Source organism: Eumetopias jubatus, unplaced genomic scaffold, assembly GCF_037043125.1.
Source record: "Eumetopias jubatus isolate StellerSeaLion01/CBP00866 unplaced genomic scaffold, mEumJub1_p1.0 scaffold_3, whole genome shotgun sequence".
NCBI classification, from domain to species: Eukaryota; Metazoa; Chordata; class Mammalia; order Carnivora; family Otariidae; genus Eumetopias; species Eumetopias jubatus.
Window position 1 is genome coordinate 144,609,522 of NW_028274809.1, and position 21,702 is coordinate 144,631,223.

A 21,702-nucleotide genomic window follows, 5' to 3' on the forward strand; every position below is an offset into this window, starting at 1 on the left:
TGCTTGGACCACTACGTGCAGTGATATTCGCTGATTTAGGACAAAGAGGAGAATGAGCCAGTGTATGAGAGAGAACCTATTTCAGGTTTGGACATAATGAGTTGAGCTGTCTGTGGGATATGCAAGTGAATACATCTAATGAGCTGCTGAATATGTGGGTCTGATGCTCAAAGGAGAGACATTTGTGGAAGAGAATTGGAAGGAAAAATTGATCAGGGAAACAATCAGATTAGTGCTGATGATTAGTGGAAACTAAATGATCAGTGGAAAAGGGTAATAGTGATGAGGACTTAGATGAGAGCAGAGATTAAAGAGATATTAATGAAGTGAAACACACAGGACTTACTGGAAAGAAGAATATTTCCAGAGGGAGGTATGGAAATACTGTTTTATTTGCAGAGACCCTTGAGCATATATGTATGTGAAGAGGAAAGAACCAGTAAAGATGGGCAGATTAAAAGTAAAGCTGAGTGAGATCCATGAGAATTAAGGGAATCAGATTCAGAAAACAGATTTGTTGTGAAGAATAATTATGAGCCACTGAGGCATCCTTGATACCTCAATGATTCTTGACCTAAGACACAGCCAGGATCTGCTCATTGACTGTGTATATAAAAGATGGCAGGCACCTTCAAGAAGATTGTATCTTCATGTGCAAAATCAAAAGCTGTCCCATTTTTCTCTTTAGCAGCATCACTTAATAGTGGAGGTGAAGGATGATATTGTACTGTGAGGGCTGGAAAAAATTTGCAACATGGTAAGATGCTTAAATAATAGAAATACCTGTATAAATCTTCATAATAGCTTTTCTAACAGCTGGACTTGAGGTGTTTAATCACATATTCCTGGCCACTAGCAGGCTTTACACAGCCCATAGAGCTGGACTGGACTTGGTACTCACTACTTCATCCAGGAACTTTACAGAGATCACCAGGGGCATGAAAGTGAGGCACAGATTCCAGTTTTTAAACATATCCTGTGAAGAGAGAGAATACACAGGTGAAAACTGGGACATAGTTGAAGGTGTAGGATTTACAGGAGAAAGAGGGGTGGGATCTAATGGGTCTAATTTCTCTGTAAGGTACGAGCTAACCTTAGTTGCTGAGAATGAGAGTGATGGGAGTGGTTCATGGGTGGAGGAGGGTGAATTCTTAAAATAGCTCATTTGGCGCTAAACTAAAAAAAGTTGACGTGTAGAACACTGCAGTGCAATTTTGAAGACCTCATAATGATTTCTTAATATATTTGATCAGAACGGTAGTAGTTGCTGGTGGCGGTAGAAAGAGGTTGTGAATTACAAAACACTGAGTAGTTTAGATTTACGTTGAGATTCAGCGAACGAGTGGAGTCCGTTGCAGTTCTGATTGCTATTTGCAAATACACCGCTGGTCAAGGCCAGTGATCGCTCACATGGTCATTCAGAAACAATACCCTGTGAAATGATTCAGTATGAAAATGGCAGCTTTTTTTTGATTCCCTTTTGTTGCTCTTTACCTCTATATTCCCCCTTTAAAATATTTTTTCTTCCTTTCCCTCTTTTTGTCCTCCACTTTTTAATGTTTTTCTTTTTCTTCATTTTTATTTTCAGCAAGCATGTTGTTGTTGTTTTTTTTTTTTTTACTTCTTGTAGACTCTACTTTTATTATATTTCAGATTTACATATTTGACATTTAAAAAGTCATGTAATTCATTCAGGCTTATAAGGAAAAGCAATTAACTTCTAGACTTACTATTCCTGTCCCAAGTTTCTTGACAATCAAATACTTCACCTGGTTTGAATCACTGCTTCTGGTTTTTATTTATTTAAAGTTTAGATGTTAACTCTTTTCTCCTAAGATGGCAGTTAAGGATTTAAATCTCTTGTGCCCACCACTCACAAGTACATTCCCCACTCCTTTTCCTCCTGACATAATTCTATCACAATTTCAATTACATCAAATTTTATTTAGGATTTGTAAGATGTTCACTATGTGAATATTGTTCAGAGCAGAAACAACTTTTTCCTGCCTTGCAAAATTTTACTGGAGTTAATAATTACCTAGATTTTTTTTGGCTGAGTTTTCTATGTACCCTAGCACTAACTCAGCACCAAATTTCTGAGATAAGTATATATTTCCTTTTAGGATGGTAGAACCCATCTAGTAATTTCCTAGTTCCATCTGTGTACCTTTGCCTATCTCAAACTGTCCATCTTTCTCTCCCAATGTATGCTGATAATCTCAAACTCTGACAGCTCTCAGTTGATGTTTCTTTCAACATCAGCTTGGAGATTCTATTTGTTTCTTTCCTGTTATATATTCTGCTTTGGCAGCCATCTCCTACAACCTTCCTTTGGAATACAACCTATAGTTGTGTCAAAGCAAAAATTGCACCCAACAAATTTAAACAAGCAGGAAGGCTTAGTTCAAAGTGACTCTAATAGCAGAGTGAGACCAAAACTTTGAGCTCAACTCCACTGGAACAAAGGGCGGGAAGATTTTAATTGGTGGGGTGGTGGGAATCCCTGGCCATCTGTGCTTGCCAACTGGCTTTATCCAAAGAAAAATAAACTTCCCATATCTTTATGACAGAAAGTAATTTTACAACTTGGAGGAAGGTGCCTGCCTAAGATAGGCTTCTACTCTTTCAGGGAAATGGTGATCACATATCAAAGAGATGGCTCCCAGGTCCCAGAGAAAGGTATGCCTGGCTTGTAAAACTGCCAAGAGTCTTTTGAAAAGACATCTCAAGGAAGCAGAGAAATAATTTACAATTCCAAGTTTTCTAAAGCCAATGCTTTAAGAAAAGGAGGTCAGGGACCTACAGTGAGGAAGAAGCTTGTCTAAATTCTAGTGTTGCTGAGGGAGATGCTAGGGTCTCCTCAGTCAGTTGCCTTACAGAGGGACTAGGCTGGTATTTTGAAATATTTTTGAAACTTCTTTGAGATATTCTGTGTCTCCCACTTAAATGACAGTTTGTTTTGATGGAGAATTCTAGATTGAAAGTCATTTTTCCTCATAAGAGGGCATTATTTCATTGTCTTCTAGTTGCAATACTCTTAACAAATTGTAAGCGACTCTCATTTTAGATCCTTAATAGGTGCATGCTTTTTTTTTTCTTTCTGTAAGATTTTGGTCTTATTTTGGCTCCTATGATTCTGAATTTTCATTCAAAAATATGTTTTTGTGTGAGTCCCATTTAATTCATTATTCTAGGTATGCAGTGTGGCTTTTTTGATGAAAAATTACATCCTTTAGTTTAAGGAAATGTTCTTATATGATTTCTTGGGATGATATCCCCTGTATTTTTTCCTGTTTACTTCTATATTATTTGAATGTTTAAACTTGTGAACTGATTATTTTTTAAAATCTTTTTTTCTTTCTACATTTCCATTTCACTTTTGCTGTTGTTTTTCTAACTTTCTGAAATCTATTCTCAACTTTAGCTTCTGTTCTTCTCTGATTTTGTGGTGGTAGTGAAGGTGGTGGCTATTTTTTAAGTTTTAAGGCCCTTCTTTTTATAAATTCTAAGAGTTCTTTCTTGTTGTCTGTATTTTTCCCCACAGTGCCTTTTTCAGTTACTAAATATACAGTGGTATCTCTTAGCTCTCTGAAAATTAATAGACATTTCAAATTTCCCACTACTCCCTACATGCTCCCTGTTTCCTCCAAATTACTCTCTTTTATCTATTTTTGTCCACATGCTTGTTGTTTTTGTTTTGTTTTGTTTGTCTTCTTCTTTCATATCATTGGCTTTCTTCAAGTGTCTGCTAATTTTTCTCTGCCATTTATATTTAAGTGTGAAGCACTGGAAAGGTGATGCTCAGCTTCTTGTGCACAAGTTTATATCAACACTCACTATCAGGTAATAATCCAGAGACTTAGCAGACCTATTGAGACTACTTCTAAAACACAGGAACCTATAAATCTTCTCTCTTCAACTCTCCGACGTTCTTGGTTGGGGCAGTGGGTTGGTTATAAGTGAATATAGGGATCTTGACCCTGACTTGCTGTATTGAGGACTGAGTCTCACCTCTACTCTCAACTTTGTCCTGTACTCCAGGTGCAGGGTCTTTCCAGTTTCTTCTCCAAATGGATAAATTCTTATTTTCCCTCAATTTTGGTAGAGGCAGTTGACTACATGTAAGTCCTCCAGGATTTTGGAGGTCTGATTCCCTCTAAAGACTTTCATTTAGAGCTAGCTGTTGCTCCAATTCCTCGGACTTTTCCAGGTTTGCTTCTTGTTGATGCTCCTCTGTGGTCCTGTAGATATCCATCCTTTTCTTTTTTGCCAAGTCAGGTATCATCTGTATGTCAGCTTGCCATCTTCCGAATTTGCTTGACATCTGTTTTCCACTCTTTTCTCTTGTTTACTTTGTGTTAGTTTTTCTACAAAAAAAAAACTGTTTTTTGTATATTTGAAAGAATTGTACGTAAACACATGTATTCAATCTGTGATGTTTCAATTCAAAGAGACATTAGTTTTATAACGTGCTCATGACACATCACCCATTTGCTTTTCATGTTATAATAGGTTGTGAATTGAGATATCTGCCACATAGTCTATTTGGACTAGATTGATTTATTTGAGAGTTTTTTGGCTCAGGTTGTAATTGTACGATTTTATAAAGATATATATTTCAGTTAGAAGGATATAATTGTAGGATTTAAAAAAAAATTTCAAGCAGTGGAGAAATTGGGATATTCCCATTATGTGTTGGTGGGTGGATTTTAATAAGAGGAAAAAACAGGAAAAAAAAAGAATATGTGAGACTGGGACTAGACAATAAGCATGGATGGCATTTTAAAAGTGCTTGACCATACTTGAAACATTTCTTCTTTACAGTGATAAATATAAATGTGGAAATTAATCTCATTTCAAATTTTTAAAAGTTTTGTAGTATAGGTAACTATATATATACCTATCTCTCTCTATATATAAAGTACACACTAAAATATAAATATGTTTATGTACATACATACATATATCTGTTTATATAGTTATATAAGATTTTTAAAGGAATGGCATATAGTACCAAAATTTCTGCAATTACACTTCACATGTATCCTAAACAACTGTAACATGAAGGCCCAATGTTATTGTACTTGAAATGGAATATTAAAAGGCACGAGGGGGCGCCTGGGTGGCTCAGTTGGTTGATCGACTGCCTTTGGCTCAGGTCATGATCCCGGAGTCCCGGGATCGAGTCCCGCGTCGGGACTCCCTGCTCGGCAGGGAGTCTGCTTCTCCCTCTGACCCTCGCCCCCTCTCATTCTCTCTCTCTCAAATAAATAAATAAAATCTTTAAAAAAAAAGGCAGGAGGAAATATTACACAAAAAGAACATTGAACATTTAGCAATAAAAGATATATTTTATATTATTTAAAATGAAAAATAATTAAAGCTGATTTGCTAGCCAAAAATGTAATTTAGGGTTTCTTTGCTTTTCAAACTGGCTTTTATGCTTTAGGAAAAAAAAAGTTGTCACAAAGAATAGAGTACTATGCTACAATTTGCAGTGTTTCATAAAATATTTACTAAGTTTTATGTAGTAAGGATACAAAATATATTTTTAATTAAAATTATGTGTAAGATTGTACATACCTACTACCTACATGTATATTTTTCATGGATTATTGGGAATATATGTAAAACTCAATTATTGAACTAACTACATTTCATAATACGTTCTCATCTCTGCAATTTTTAAAAACTAGAATACTTGGGAAATGCATTGAATGTGTCGTATTCTTACATTTACACAATTGCATTAAAGTCAAGTCAGAAATCATCTGCCAGAATCTATAACTGATTGATATATTTGAATCCTTGTTTTCTGTCTCCTCTATCAGCACATCATTCTATATATTGTTTATACAAAATGAAAATTTGGGGTGTCATTTACATTTCTCTTTATCCTTAGTTGCATTATATAGTCTCTAACCTCAAAATACAGTGAACTAGCTGAAACTGGACTACACGTGAAAAGAAAAGCTGAAACTAGAGATCTAAATTAACTAGAAAATAGATCATCAGTTATTAAAAATTAGTATTTTAACAATAAATATGATAGCTCTAGGGCATTGGTAGGAGAAACTTAAATTGTTGTGGTTTTATGGTTGAAATAATTGGAATTCTAGTGAGTGAAAAAAATTGTAAGGCTATCATGAGAAAAAAGTTACTATCTGAAGATCAATAACAACTCTTTGCCAATATATCATCGTATATTAGTTGGACTAAAAGTCATATTCAGACCAGAATGCCTATTTAATACTTATTGCTATGTGAGCACTGCCACCAGTTTGCATCATTTACTTCCATGTCATTTTCAGATACCTGACATTAGTCTACTCTTTTGAATCTAAATATTCAACATGAAGACAAAATTTGGTTTCTAGACATGAAATATCTATAAATAAGTTTTAAAATGCCCTCCTTTCTGCCTCCCTGGTGACCATTCTGCTCTTGTGTACAAGATCGTATACATTCCTGCTTTTTACTTTTGACTCTGGAAGAGAGCTCACGAGGCTGATGTCCTGCAGTAGCTCATCACTCACAGGATGCCTGGTGAAAGCTGATTGAGCAGTATCATTTCCTCCACATATGGAGCAGGGGATACCTCACTTGTCACAGGCTATTGAAAGTCGTCAGCTTTCATCAGTGGATCCTGACAACACGGAAGGAATGAGTCACCTGAAGGAAGCAGAGGGCATAGCATTTCAAAAGTGATCTCTAAAGACTGATTATTTCTTGTCCTTGACACCCTGCCAAGGGCTAGATACATCGAACATTTGGGATGTAATGGAGCCTACAAATCACTAGTTGCCTAGAGTCTCCCTGGGCCTACAAGAGGAGAGCACGCTTGACTTTAGTTCAGTTTTTATTACATGTTGTAAACTTTAGACTGCTCTGATATGCTTTGTCATTGATGTGTCAAGATTGGATTGTGACAGGGTGTCTGACCTGATTGAAATCAAGAATGCTCTATTGGATCTTGTAGAAAATAATGCGAAAGCTTCTGCTGTGGGACCTGGGGCAGTGGAATACATTTCATAATCATGTCATTGAAAAAATACAGAGACTTATTTTAAGAGCATTTTAGTAGAAGTGAAGGGAAGGGGCTTTCCTTGGCCTGCAAAAATTAGAGTTGAATCATACATTACAAGAATTCAAAAACTATAAAGTTACAAGTTACGTACATTTTACTTTGTAAAAGGGTAACTTTGTTGGTGGAAATTTGTCCATCCGACACCTGCTGCTAAGTGGTGTTCTGTTGTCATTGTTTTAAGGCAGTTGATGTAAATGATTTCTTTAGCACACAAGAGAAAGCACAAAAGACTTGTTATCAAATGAAAGATAAACTCGGCTTTTGTTATTCCAGTATTCAAAGTGCACACTTGATAATATTTCAGAATCTTTTATGACCGTTTCATGAGATATAGTTTCGAACAATATGATCTCACTCCGTAAGAACTGATAACTGTGGCTTACCCTGTGGAGAAGGGATTGTGGATCAAACAGGTTTTTTTGTTCTCCAAAGATACTTCCTACTCAGAAAAGCTAGTAAACAAGATGATAAGGACATTATTTTAGCCACAGTAAATCCTAATCAAAGTACCAGAGTGCTGGTGGGAAGGAGTAGCTGCGAAGCGTGCTTCAGGTTGATTCTGTAATTTTTCTGTAGGAGAGCACCCACTTGTAGATTAAAAGATTCAGTCCATCGCTGCCTGGCAAAGTTGATATTTTGAAGAAGTTAAGTAAACTCTCACATCCTTCCCTTGAATTTAGGAATATTGCCAAAGCAAATAAACACAGCTTCTATGCTAGTATTTGAACCAAATGATCATATTCTAAAAACTTCCTTGCAAAGAGTCCTTTAAATATAGGCAGAAAAACGGTGCATTTTAAAAAAATTGTCATTATCTTCAAAATTCATTCCTTTTCTCATGCTTCTCTGCCTGGCACGTGTATGGTGTTTAAAAAACAAAAAACAAAACAAACAAACAAACAAAAAACAGAGCCTGAAAGTAGTTAAAGCAGTAAAAACAAACTTTATTCAGGAACTATTATAATAAGGGGAAAGAGACATCAGTATAGAACCGGGCTCAATTCTGAATATAAGGACAAGAGAGGATTTGTAGTCAAGCAGCAGGGTAGGTGGGTGGGTGTTTGGTGGGGGAGGTGGTTGGTGGATGGAAGATTACTGAGAAGAGACATCAAAGGTTAGGGGCATTCTTGCTAACCTGACCTAACAGGATTCTTGCTGAGGGCAGGCCAGAGTGAGCAGATATGGCTTGGCGCCAGGGGACGGATATAGTAGAACATGAGGAATTTGATTAGTTATTGAGGATGATCAGATATCAAGAGTGGGGGATTAGCAGAATTCTTGCCAGAACTGGGCTCTGCAGGCCTGGCAAAGATGGGGCCGAGACTGGGACCTCATCAAGAAGAAAGCTCGGAGCTGCTTGACTGAAGTGTGGCCAAGGAGAGAGTCTTCATGAACAGTAAAAGATTGTTTTTCGTTGGCAGTAAGTTAATCGGGTATGTCAATTGTAATTTTTTTCTCTTCTATCTTTCTTGTCATGAAGTATCACCCTGAAGTTCACTGACACCCACCATGATTTTCTGAGACCCATAGGCATCTTCTATGAAAGTCTAGTACCATTTTGGAGAAAGCTACATATTTATCGAAAGTATACATTGCACAGTCGAAGCATTTAAGAACTGACTGCGTTTTTGGAGTAGTGGTGGAGAGGCAGGCTTTTCCATCTTGACTCCATCGTTTGTTAGCTGTATAAACGTGGACAAGTGATTTCCTCATTCTCAATACCTCAGTCCCTTTAATATCAAACGAGGCAATCATATCTTATAAGAATGTTAGAGGATGACAGAAAACTAGATATGTGCTATCTCACCATATACTTTAATTAGTGCTAACATTCAAAACAAAGATGAGGAGATTGGTTTAAATAGTTCTATTTAATTGGAAACAAAGAAGGGAAACGAGGTTTCTAGAATTGAATAAAACTCTTTAAAATTCTGGACTCTAGAGCCTGTCATTGCAGTGCCCTCTCTTTCTATTGTGGCTTTAAATCTGTTACTTCTACTTGTGCATCTCCTCAACATGATAAATTATTAAAAAATGTACTAGGTTAGGTTAGTATCTCCCCCTACTTTAGGTTAGGGGGAGATAAGGAGAGAAGGCAGATGAATTTAAAAGACAAAAAAAATCAACCTTGGTCAGAAGTAATGATTGGGACAATGATGACAAATACTTATGGAAACAAAGGAAGGAAAAGACATACAGATGTAAAGATCTATTAGCTTACTAGTAATCTATTTGTTTTTACTAAACACAAATATAAGTGTGTGTCTGTGTGTGTACATGTGGGTGCCTTCTAGAGACTTTTGATTCTCATTTTAATTTTCCCATGAAATTGAATTTTCTTGTTTCCCTTGGGAGGCAATTTGCTACATAGTCTTGAATATTTCATTCAGAGATGTTCATCCATCTCATTCAAAAAAGTTCACCTATATTCAACTTCACCTTCCTTAGTCTCAAATTTGATTTGGCCCATCTTTTTCTATTATAATCTACTGCTGTGCCCTAAAATGCATTATTCTGAATTGGCAACCAGGACTCATACTAGTACAGTATTACATAATTAGAAGATGAGAGTCATGTTAATTTAATACACATTTGTAGTCAGTGACCCAGGCAAATTTGCTTTTTTTTTTTTTTTTTAGTTTGATCAAAATATGCTAAAAACCTGCTCTCTTTGTTCTTATTCATGTTTACCAAAGTTCTTTTCAATCTTAGAGTGTTTGTTGTTCAAATCAGAAATTATGTGAGCAACACCCAGAGGATCTTTGGCACTCTTCAACACAGAATCACATGCTGAGCATGGCTAACATAATCCTTAACTTTTAGCATAAACAAATGAATTTGAATTAAAAAATAAATTACCAGCACCTATTCTGTGTAAGGCAGAGTATGACATTTTCACCATTTACTGCTATTCCACATGTTAGGGACCAACTGCAGCTCTTATTAAGAAAACCAAACTTGGTAGACATTGTCATGGGAATGAAGAGCAGATTCCAGTGCAATGACTGATGGGGACTTCATGGGGCTGTCCCTTGGATTTCCAACAGCACAAATGTCACCCAGTTGTAGGGGCAATGGAAAGAAGATGGCTTTTTCAGCTTAGAGAGGGAACACCTTTTGAGATTGTTTAGTGATGATCTTTTTCCAGTGTAACATGATCCATCGGCGAGCAATTCCATAGCAAACTGGCATTAAAACAAAACAAAACACAATTATATTGACCTTGTTGATTCTTTTGTTGTTTGTTACAAGAATATTCTCAAAGTTTGGTGGAGACAAGGAGATGGGCACCAAGAAAAATGGAATTCACTCAGAACGCATGTTAGTTTTGGAAAAATTCTTAGCTTTATTTTCTAATTTTACTGAAGAGCAAATTGGGAACCAAAAGTGAAATGATTTATGCAAGGTTATACACAATACAGTCTCAATCAATCCCTCATTATATCACAAACTAAAAGTATACCTTTTTATTTTGTTTTGTTTTGTGGTAAAAGGTCTTCCCATCAGATTAAGATAAAATGAAAGTCTTTATCTTCAGCTTTGGTAACTTGCATAGCTGTAAACTTGATCTAATAATTTTCCAGGTATATTCATTTCCTCACAAAAACATTTTTAACAGATCACAGAATTCATATTTTATCTTCCATACTTTTAATTTATCATCTTCCTTGCCAGCTGTGTTCTCCCACCCTGCCTGCCATCTTTGGTGACGTCCACATCTCTTCCCATCCTTTGGGAGTCATTCTTTAATTTCTCTCCTTCTTCACCTTGACTTCTAATGCATGAAAGAATAGCAGCATTAGCAACTGTTTGTCTCTTATGGTATACTGTATGTTCTTTGGGGAAATAGACTCAGTCTTATTTATCTTTGAATAACTAAATTCAGGATTTGCTAAACTTTCTTGCACATAGTAAATAAAGCAATAATGGGTATGAAGCAATGGATGAAACTAGAATCTCTTCTTTGTTTTTAATGTACTTATATCCCACTTTCCAAACAAATAATTCCAATATGTAGTATGTAAGATAATCAAGTCCTGCCTTAGTTCAGACCTTCCTTGGGTCTCATGGCTTTCCTCTGGGCTATGCAACAGTTTCTTAACTGATTTTTCTTACACTTATTGTGCCTCCTTCCACATTGTCCTTGTGTAGATATCTACATTTCTGGGTAAATATTATCTGGACATCATTTAATGATTTATAACCCAATTTCTTCTTCATTTCAATATACTCACCTGATATTTCCATAACTTTTGGTCTTCAGATCAGGTCTTAAGGAAAAATAATGTTCCTTATATTCATTCAGCCAAACATGTGCCAGACTCAAAGCATTATGTGTCACAGTGTCCTAACCTTTAGGAGATCCATATGGTGGCCTTTTTTTTTTTTTTTTTTCCAGAAAACATGTCCTACTGTAGAGCAAGGAATGATGAACAGCTTACCACCACATTTTCAGATCCTAAGTGATATTTCTAAATCTTTTCCTCCCCAGATTTACACGCCACTGTCATACTGTCAATTCACCGAAATAGCATCTATTCATGGCAAACAATCCTCCAGTCATTGTGGGTGACTTTACTGATGCATTACCTCCATCTGGTCCTCATAGCTCAGAAAGGGGAACAAGGCAAGGTCCCATTTGAAGTACAGCCCCCAGCTGAAGCCTCCCTGTTTCACAGAAGACAACAAGCTATAGACAAGCGTGTCTGCACTGATGATATCAGTTGGGTGGCAAGCCATGGTTGGATGGTTGGATGTCCTGGATGACAGCCAGCAAAGGCTGCAACCACATCACATTCACTTCACAGTGGCTGTCCAGCAACGCTAGAACCTCTACTGTAGCATGGGTTGCTCCAATCATTCTCTCCCGAATCAATCCCTCACACTTTCTGTTTCTTATTACTTTAATTTTTCCAACAACGTATTTGGGAATATATTTATTAGCTAGCTCTCCTTTCAAATCATCAAAGTCACTATCATCATCCACGGAGGTGATTTTATGAAGACGACAGGCCAGTGTGCTGTCTTTGATTGTGCTCTCTCCTGGGCAGGGCCAACACAGCTTCATTGTAGAGACAAACACTAGGGACTGTCAGATCAGTCAGGTAAAGACTTTTCTTTACATGCTGCTTTCCTTGTGTCTGACAAATCTCTATGGTAGGCCAAATGGTTACATATTAAAGGCATGTATGTGAGAGTCTAAGTCAATTCCTGATAACTTTTATTAAAAATTATATAAAATTTAGAAGAATTTCATATTGTTTTTTTCTGGATCTTCAACATGATTATCATATCATAATTTTTGTATGCTTTGAACTATGACTCTAACACTGGCCTTGGAGACTGAGTGAGACAGGGATAGAATATTTTAGGGAATGAACCACAGGGCCCAGATCCCTTGATAGGCACATACGTAAACGACTGAATCAATTGACTGAAGTTGAAATAAACAAGAAGCAAAACTGTCCAGGTCACAGATGTAAAAAAAACACCTGAACAGAAATATCGAATTGTTATACTTACCATTGTGGATCTAACACAGCTGAAATGACTTTTTCAATTTCTTGGAGCAGAAGCTGCTGGAGCCAGAAACTAGTGCTGGAGGCTGAGTGTGGACTAATGTGAGAGTGAGAATCTCCCAGATGCAGTTGGAGGTGGGAGTGGGGATGCTTCTGTGGGCTTTCCTTCCAGGTACCCCATCAGGTCCTCATGTTGAAGATCCCAGAAGGATACCTGTGAATTCCAATACCAGCAGCCCAGGATCAGGCCTTCACAGAGTCTGGCTGTGGCACCCTCCCTCCCTGCCTTAACCCTGGGTGGGGTAGGAGAGGCAGGTGAAAGGGGCCCCAAGAAGCACAGGCCAGCTTCTGGCATGCACCAGACACGTTGGCAGTCACCAGGCCTTGGCACCCCCATCTTTCTTCTCCCTTTCTTTCTTTCTTTCCCCCAAAGAAATTAGCTAGGCTTTTAAAATTAAACAAGAGTTTTGGAGTGCCTGGGTGGTTTAGTCGGTTAAGCATCAGACTTTTGATTTCAGCTCAGGTCATGATCTCGGGGTCCTGAAATTGAGTCCTGCATGGGGCTCTGCACGCAGCTCTGGGCTCAGCGGGGAGTCTGAGATTCTCTCTCTCCCTCTCCTTCTGCCCTGCCCTCCCGCTAGAGTGCCTGCCCACGCGTACTCTCTCTCTCTCTCAATAAATAATTAATTTAATTAAACAAGAGTTTTAAGAGCATGTCTTGGGAAATAGCAAAGAAGAAGTTTAAACAGTTCCATGCCTCTCCATTCCAGTTTGAAGTGAAAAGAGGATTATTTGAAAAAGAAAAGATAGGGCCAAGTCCTAAGTGAAAGCAAGTAAAGGAAAAGGAGAAGAATAAGGTAAAATAACAGTGCTCCATTGATAACTGGCTGTCTATAACTTTTTTTTTAGAACCTGAAAACCTCCCTTTTGAAAGGTTTTCTTACAGTTTGGTTTCTGTCTTCTAGCATGGAGACTGGCATTTACCTTGAGGTCAAACAACCCCTTTGATGTCCATGACTGCATTAATATATCTTTTCTTATGCAGAAGTAAGACATTGTGTTTAAGCATGTGGCATACTGATTAGCAGATAGAAGATGCTAAATAAACAATTTCTTGACTTAAATTGAAGAGTAAGCTTTTGGTTTATTTTGAGACTCCTTTGGGATTTTATTTGTGTTGGCTATATAAAGTAGTAATTGAAAACTGTAAAAAATAATATTATCTACCTCAGAGTCGCTGGAAGGATAAAGAAGCTAATATTTGCAGTGACTTAGTTCATCCTTGGCATACAGTAAGATCTCAAAGTGTTTATTACTTTTGTTGAGCTATTATCAGTAATGAACACACATGGTACTTGTGTTTATATGTGTGCATTTTCGTTTCTCTATGTGTACACTCATATGTGTGCATGTATTTTTAAATACTATATCATGATTAATCTGTATCTGTAAATTCACTTAAAATTATTCCTGACTTTTTGAAATTTAAATCATATTTTTTTAAGATAGTGTACATTATTACTGCATAATGTGCTTTTTAGGGAATTTTTAAAGAGCTACTCTAATCTTTATAGATTTCAATATTTTAAAATCTTTCTTTAAAATGTGGGATTATCCCCTTGAGTGTATGAGAAAAAGCTCTGTTTCCAAAATTGAAAGAATGTGTGTCATTTCTATCTAGAGAACTGACACATGTGAATTTTACAGGACAGGGGAAGATTAACTAGGAACTCGGTACGATGTAAAGGCATCTGAGAAGCAGTAGGAGATGATACTTGACCTTTTGAGGCTTCTCAGGGGATTGAAGTTAAAGCAACTCCAGGTGGTTTCCAGAATCACTTGACATTTCCTGTAAGTGACGGGCCAAACAAGAAAAAAGCTAGAGAAAGTCAAGAGTTACAATAAAGTTCCATTTCACCAATTTATTGAATATATTTATTTAAAGTATCTCTTTGGCTCTACAGTTAGTGTATCTAAAATGCCTGACTATACTCATTGCAGCAACCAATATGATACTTGTGTTTATCAAAGTTCATCCTCAGGTCTTTTCCTTTGTAATAGCCTCCCCCCTCAGAGCTCTCAGTCAATTCTAAAGTTTCAGCGATGGCATCTGTGTCAATTACCTATATCTATATCGTCAGTCCAATATTTTTCCTAAATTCAAGATCCATATTTTTTAAAGATTTTATTTATTTAAATTTTAAAAATATTTTATTTATTTATTTATTTATTTATTTATTTATTGAGTGCAAGCGGGGGAGGGGCAGAGGGAGAGGGAGAGAGAGAATCTCAAGCAGACTCCTTGCTGAGCACTGAGCCTGAGCCCAACACAGGCTTAATTTCATGACCCTGAGATCATGACCTGAGCTGAAGTCAAGAGTCTGATGCTCAACTGACTGAGCCCTCCAGGTGCCCCAAGATCCATATTTTTAATATCTACTTTATATCTCCATTTAGATAGCTTATCAGTACCCAGGACTCAGGTTCTCCATTTTTCAAGATGAATTAGCATCTACTATTTGATGTGCTCTGTACTCAACACTGTAGATACAATTATGAAAAAACAATGGAGCCGCTTCCTAGAGGAGCTTGTGGTCTAAACCACAGGTCAACAAACTTTCTTTTTCTTTTTTTCCGGAAAAGACCAAATAAACCTAATTCACAATAGGAGCTAGAAAGGCTTTTCCAGTACATAGTGGCAGGAAACTGCTTCCTCTGCTTTGTGACCATTTTGTACTGTATACATACTCCTATTATACCACTTAACACATTTTATTAGAGTTGTTTCTTTGTACCAGGGGTCAGCAAACTACAGACCACAGGCTAAATCCAGCCGTGGACGGGATCTTAGGGGATAAGTAGATTACAAATTATTAGAAAACCTGATTTTTGCTTACTTGCAAAAAAGCTCCTTCCCTAAATTTATTGTTTCTGATAAGGAATATCACCACCATCTGTGATTGCCAAACCGAAAACATTGGATTCTCTCTTACATTGCAACTGACTAAAATAGGTTACTTGCTATGTCATGCAGACAGGGGCTAGTCTAGGCTTTGTATGCTTAGTAATTTATATGGTGTGTGTGCTTTATTTAAGTAAAGAATTTCCAATTTCCATGCATAATTCAGTATAAGCCTCAGAGAGGGATGTATAAGTGAGGGTCTGTGACACATAAACTTTATGGTAAATCCTGTGTCCACATGCTTCTTTCTTTTTCTACTCCCTGCCCCCCTCTAGTTCAGACCTTTATTATGCTTCATTTGGACATCTGCTATAGTATCCTATATTGATTTTCTGGGGCTGACATAACAAATCCCTAAATTGGGTGGCTTAAAACAGAATTTATTTTCTATTAGTTAAGAAGGACAGAAGCTTGAAATCAAAGTATTAGCAGGATTAGTTCTTTCTGGAGACTCTGAGGGAGGAACCATCCCATGCCCTTCTTCTCCTATTTCTGGTTGTTGTAGGCAATCCTTCATATTCTTTGGCTTATAGATACATTATTACAATTTGCTTCCATTTTCACATCATCTCTGTGTCTTTCTGTGTCTTCTCTTCTATAAGGACTCTGGTCATAGCATTCAGGCCCTACCATAAATCCAATATGATTTCATTTTGAGATCCTTAACTAATAACATCATCTACATTCACATTCTGAAGTTCTGGGTAGACATGATTTTTTGTGAGACACCATTCAACCTACTACACTTCTCAACTCATTGGTATGCCCTCACTTATGTGTTGCCAGAATATCTTCATTATACACAGTTCCAGTCTTGTTACTTCACTGCTCAGCAATATTCACAATTTACCAAAGCTCCTAACATAGGACATAAACACCTTTTCTTGCTATTTAATAGCTCTCCACTCCTTCAGGATCCTTGCTTTCTTTCTGGGTATTTTCTTCTATAACTAAACTCTAGTTAAACTAGCTTACTTCTTTTTTCAAAACAAACACTATGCTTTCCTGCCCTTTTGTCTTTTGGTCGTTCCTTCCTTTAACTAGAGTGCAATTTGCATCACATCACTCTTAATAAAAAATATCTATTACTCTTTAAGCCCCCTAACATAGACAATTTAACAAATTAATTTACTAATTATCCTCCACCAGGAAAATTTGTTGCCCCCTCAAATGCGTATAGGATGTTATTTCTCCCTCGTTCGAATAATAACAGAACAGCAATTTCCTTTCCTTTGCACAGATCATCATTGCTTATAGAGCACACACAGATCTTTGACATTGATCCGCATTCACTCTAAATATTATTGAAGTTCTTTGTATACTTACATAATTTTTCCTAGATTCAGAGCTAGGTGAGCACAACAACTGTGTTTTGGTCATTTCATAATCCTGCGGTGGTTACTGTAGGGTTTTAGGAACAATGTAACACCACCACACAGAAATTATTGTTCTCTGAGGGGTTATGCTAAACTGGTAACATACAGGTTTAGGATTATGGGCCTAACTGTTAGTAGAGATCTACCTCCTTGAGGATTGTGTCTAGAATGATACTGATGTCATTTTTTAAAATCTCAAAATATTATAAAGATTCAATCAAATAATTAGTGACAACACCCAATTCACATTACATAGCTAAAACTAGAGTTTGTTAAATGGGATTGTGGTAGATCCTCAGAGGATTGTTCCTGAGGCTCTGCCTCCCTATATCTCCCTATACATGCAATGATGTGTCCTTTTTTTTTTAATTTTATTTTGTTATGTTAATCACCATCCATTACATCATTAGTTTTTGATGTAGGGTTCCATGATTCATTGTTTGTGCATAACACCCAGGGTATTAAAGAACGTGCCCTCTTTAATACCCATCACCAGGCTAACCCATCCTCCCACCCCCCTCCCCTCTAGAACCCTCAGTTTGTTTCTCAGACTCCATAGTCTCTCATGGTTCATCTCCCGCTCCAATATCCCCCTTCATTTTTCCCTTCCTACTATCTTCTTTTTTTTTTTTTTAACATATAATGTATTATTTGTTTCAGAGGTACAGGTGTGTGATTCAACAGTCTTACACAATTCACAGCGCTCACCATAGCACATACCCTCCCCAGTGTCTATCACCCAGCCACCCCATCCCTCCCACCCCCCACCACTCCAGCAACCCTGTTTGTTTCCTGAGATTAAGAATTCCTCAGATCAGTGAGATCATATGATACATGTCTTTCTCTGATTGACTTATTTCTCTTAGCATAATACCCTCTAGTTCCATCCACGTCATTGTAAATGGCAAGATTTCGTTTTGTTGTTTTTTTTTTTGATGGCTGCATAATTATCACCACATCTTCTTTATCCATTCATCTGTTGATGGACATCTTGGCTCTTTCCATAGTTTGGCTATTGTGGACATTGCTGCTATAAACATTGGGGTGCACGTGCCCCTTCGGATCACTACATTTTTATCTTTGGGGTAAATACCCACTAAGGGTAGCTCTATTTTCAACTTTTTGAGGAACCTCCATACTGTTTTCCAGAGTGGCTGCACCAGCTTGCATTCCCACCAACAGTGGAGGAGGGTTCCCCTTTCTCCGCATCCCCGCCAACATCTGTTGTTTCCTGACATGTTAATTTTAGCCATTCTGACTGGTATGAGGTGGTATCTCATTGAGGTTTTGATTTGGATTTCCCTGATGCCAGGTGATGTTGAGCACTTTTTCATGTGTCTGTTGGCCATTTGGATGTCTTCTTTGGAAAAATGTCTGTTCATGTCTTCTGCCCATTTCTTAATTGGATTATTTCTTCTTTGGGTGTTGAGTTTCATAAGTTCTTTATAGATTTTGGATATTAGCCCTTTACCTGATATGTCATTTGCAAATATCTTCTCCCATTTATGATTTTATTTATTTGGGTCATTTCTCTTTGCTTTTGATAAGTTGGCCAGGGGTTTATCAATCTTGTTAATTCTTTCAAAGAACCAGAGCCTAGTTTCATTGATCTGTTCTACTGTTCTTCTGGTTTCTATTTCATTGATTTCTACTCTGATCGTTATTATCTCCTGCTGGGTTTAGGCTTTATTTGCTGTTCTTTCTCCAGCTCCTGTAGATGTAGTGTTAGGTTGTGTATTTGAGAACTTTCTTGTTTCTTGAGAAAGTCTTGTATTGCTATATACTTTCCTCTTAGGACTGCCTTTGCTGCATCCCAAAGATTTTGAAAGTTGTGTTTTCATTTTCATTGGTTTCCATGAATTTTTTAAATTCTTCTTTAATTTCCTTGTTGATCCATTCATTCTTTAGTAGGATGCTTTTTAGCCTCCATGTGTTTGTGTTCTTTCTGACTTTCCTCTTGTGATTAAGTTCTAGTTTCAAAGCATTGTGGTCTGAAAATATCCAGGGAATGATCCCAGTCTTTTGGTACCGGTTGAGACCTGATTTGTGACTTAGGATGTGTTCTATTCTGGAGAATGTTCCATGGGCACTAGAGAAAAATGTGTATTCTGTTGCTTTGGGATGGAATGTTCTGAATATAGCTGTGAAGTCCATTTGGTCCAGTGTGTCATTTAAAGTCTTTATTTCCTTCTTGATCTTTTGCTTGGCGATCTGTCCATTTCAGTTAGGAGGTTATTAAAGTCCCCTACTATTACTGTATTGTTGTTGATGTGTTTCTTTGATTTTGTTATTAATATATAATTGGCTGTTCCCATGTTAGAGGCATAGATATTTACAATTGTTAGATCTTCTTGTTGGATAGACCCTTTAAGTAGGATATAGTGTCCTTCCTCATCTTTTATTATAGTCTTTGGTTTAAAATGTAATTTGTCTGATATAAGGATTGCCACCCCAGCTTTCTTTTGGTGTCCATTAGCATGGTAAATGGTTTTCCACCCCCTCACTTTCAATCTGGAGGTGTCTTTGGGTCTAAAATGAGTCTCTTGCAGATAGGACATCGATGGGTCTTGTTTTTTTATCCAATCTGATAGCCTGTGTCTTTTGATTGGGGCATTTAGCCCATTTACATTCAGGGTAACTATTGAAAGATATGAATTTAGTGCCATTGTATTCCCTGTAAGATGACTGTTACTGTATATTGTCTGTGTTCCTTTCTGGTCTATGTTACTTTTAGGCTCTCTCTTTGCTTAGAGGACCCCTTTCAATATTTCTTGTAGGGCTGGTTTTGTATTTGCAAATTCCTTTAGTTTTTGTTTGTCCTGGAAGCTTTTTATCTCTCCTTCTATTTTCAATGAAAGCCTAGCTGGATATAGTATTCTTGGCTGCATATTTTTCTCATTTAGTGCTCTGAATATATCATACCAGTCCTTTCTGGCCTGCCAGGTCTCTGTGGATAGGGCTGCTGCCAATCTAATGTTTCCACCATTGTAGTTTACAGACCTCAGGTTCCAAGCTGCTTTCAGGATTTTCTCTTTTTCTCTGAGACTTGGACCTTTTACTATTAGATGTTGGGGTGTTGACCTATTTTTATTGATTTTGAGGGGGGTTCTCTGTGCCTCCTGGATTTTGATGCCTATTTCCTTCCCCAAATTAGGGAAGTTCCCTGCTATAATTTGCTCCAATATACCTTCTACCCCTCTCTCTCTTTCTTCTTCTTCTGGGATCCCAATTATTCTAATATTGTTTCATCTTATGGTATCACTTATCTCTTGAATTCTGCCCTCGTGATCCAGTAGTTGTTTATCTCTCTTTTTCTCAGCTTCTTTATTTTCCATCATTTGGTCTTCTATATCACTAAATCTCTCTTCTGCCTCATTTATCCTAGTAGTGAGAGACTCCATTTTTTATTGCACTTCATTAAAAGCCTTTTTGATTTCAACTTGATGAGGTTTTAGTTCTTTTATTTCTCCAGAAAGGGTTTCTCTAGCATCTTGCATGCTTTTTTCAAGCCCAACTAGTGTCTTTATAATTGTCATTCTGAACTCTAGTTCTGACATCTTTCTAATGTCCATATTGATTAGGTCCCTGGTGGTCAGTACTGCCTCTTGATCTTTTTTTTGAGGTGATTTTTTCCATCTTGTCATTTTGTCCAGAGGAGAATAGATGAATGAGAGAACAAAATGCTAACAGGGTAACAACGATCTCAGAAAAATATACACTAAACCAATCAGAAGAGATGTGAAACCAGGGGAAAAGATAGGGAAAGAAAGAAAAAAAAAGACTATGATCAAATATGATCAGGCTGGTGAATAGAATAGTGCCACACACTCGATTTTGGGTGTATTTTGGTCTGTTGGATGAAATGGCCTCCCAAAATTTTAAAGAAAGAAAAACTTATATACATACAAAAATAAGGGCAAATATGATGAAGGGATGGAATATGACTGTAAAGATGAAAATTATAAAAGGTTTTATAAAAGGAATTGATAAGAAGTTGGTTGAAAAAAGAAAGAGAAATTAAAAAAAGGGGGGGGAGAGAATGTGATCAGACAGGAGACTAGAACAAAGCCATACACTAGAGATTTAGGGTATATTTTGGTCTGTTAGAAGAAACTATCCCAAAATTTTAAAGAGAGAACAACTTATATATACACCAAAAATAAGGTTAACTTCTATGGAGAGATAGACTATGACTCTAAAAATTAAAAATAAAAAATATTTTTTTTTAAAAAAGGGATTGATAAAATGTTGGTTGAAAAAGGGAAAAAGAAAAATTCAAAAAAAATTAAAAGGAAAAAAGAAAATTTAAAAAATTAACTTTGAAAGACTAAAGAATCAAGGGGGGAAAAAAAGCCATGAATTCTATGTGCTGTATTCCCCTAGCGCTGGAGTTCTGCCATTCTCATTGATCGGTAAACTTGGTCTTGGCTGGCTGTTCTTGCTGATCTTCTGGGGGAGGGGCCTGTTGCTGTGGTTCCCAAATGTCTTTTCCAGAGGTGGAATTGCCCTGCCCTTGCCGGTCTGGGCTCAGTAATCTGCTCAGGTTTGCTCTCGGGAGCTTTTGTTCTCTGCAAGCTCTCGGTACAGCTTTGGAGAACGAGGGCGAAAATGGTGGCCTCCCAATCTCTGCCCCAGAGGAGCCAAGAACTCAGGCCCTGCTCCTCAGTGCACCGCCAGAGAAAAGCAGTCACTCCCGTCTCCCCGGTCTCTGGCCGCACTCCGTGCTCACCTGGCCTGTGACCGAGCATTTCTATCTCT

At 37.3% G+C, this 21,702-nt stretch overlaps 1 pseudogene; it reads right to left on the reverse strand.

Moving 5' to 3' along the window:
• Positions 1 to 11,318: 11,318 nt before the first annotated feature.
• LOC114210279 (polypeptide N-acetylgalactosaminyltransferase 11 pseudogene) lies at positions 11,319 to 12,274 on the reverse strand (annotated as a pseudogene).
• Between the last annotated feature and the right edge of the window lie 9,428 nt (positions 12,275 to 21,702).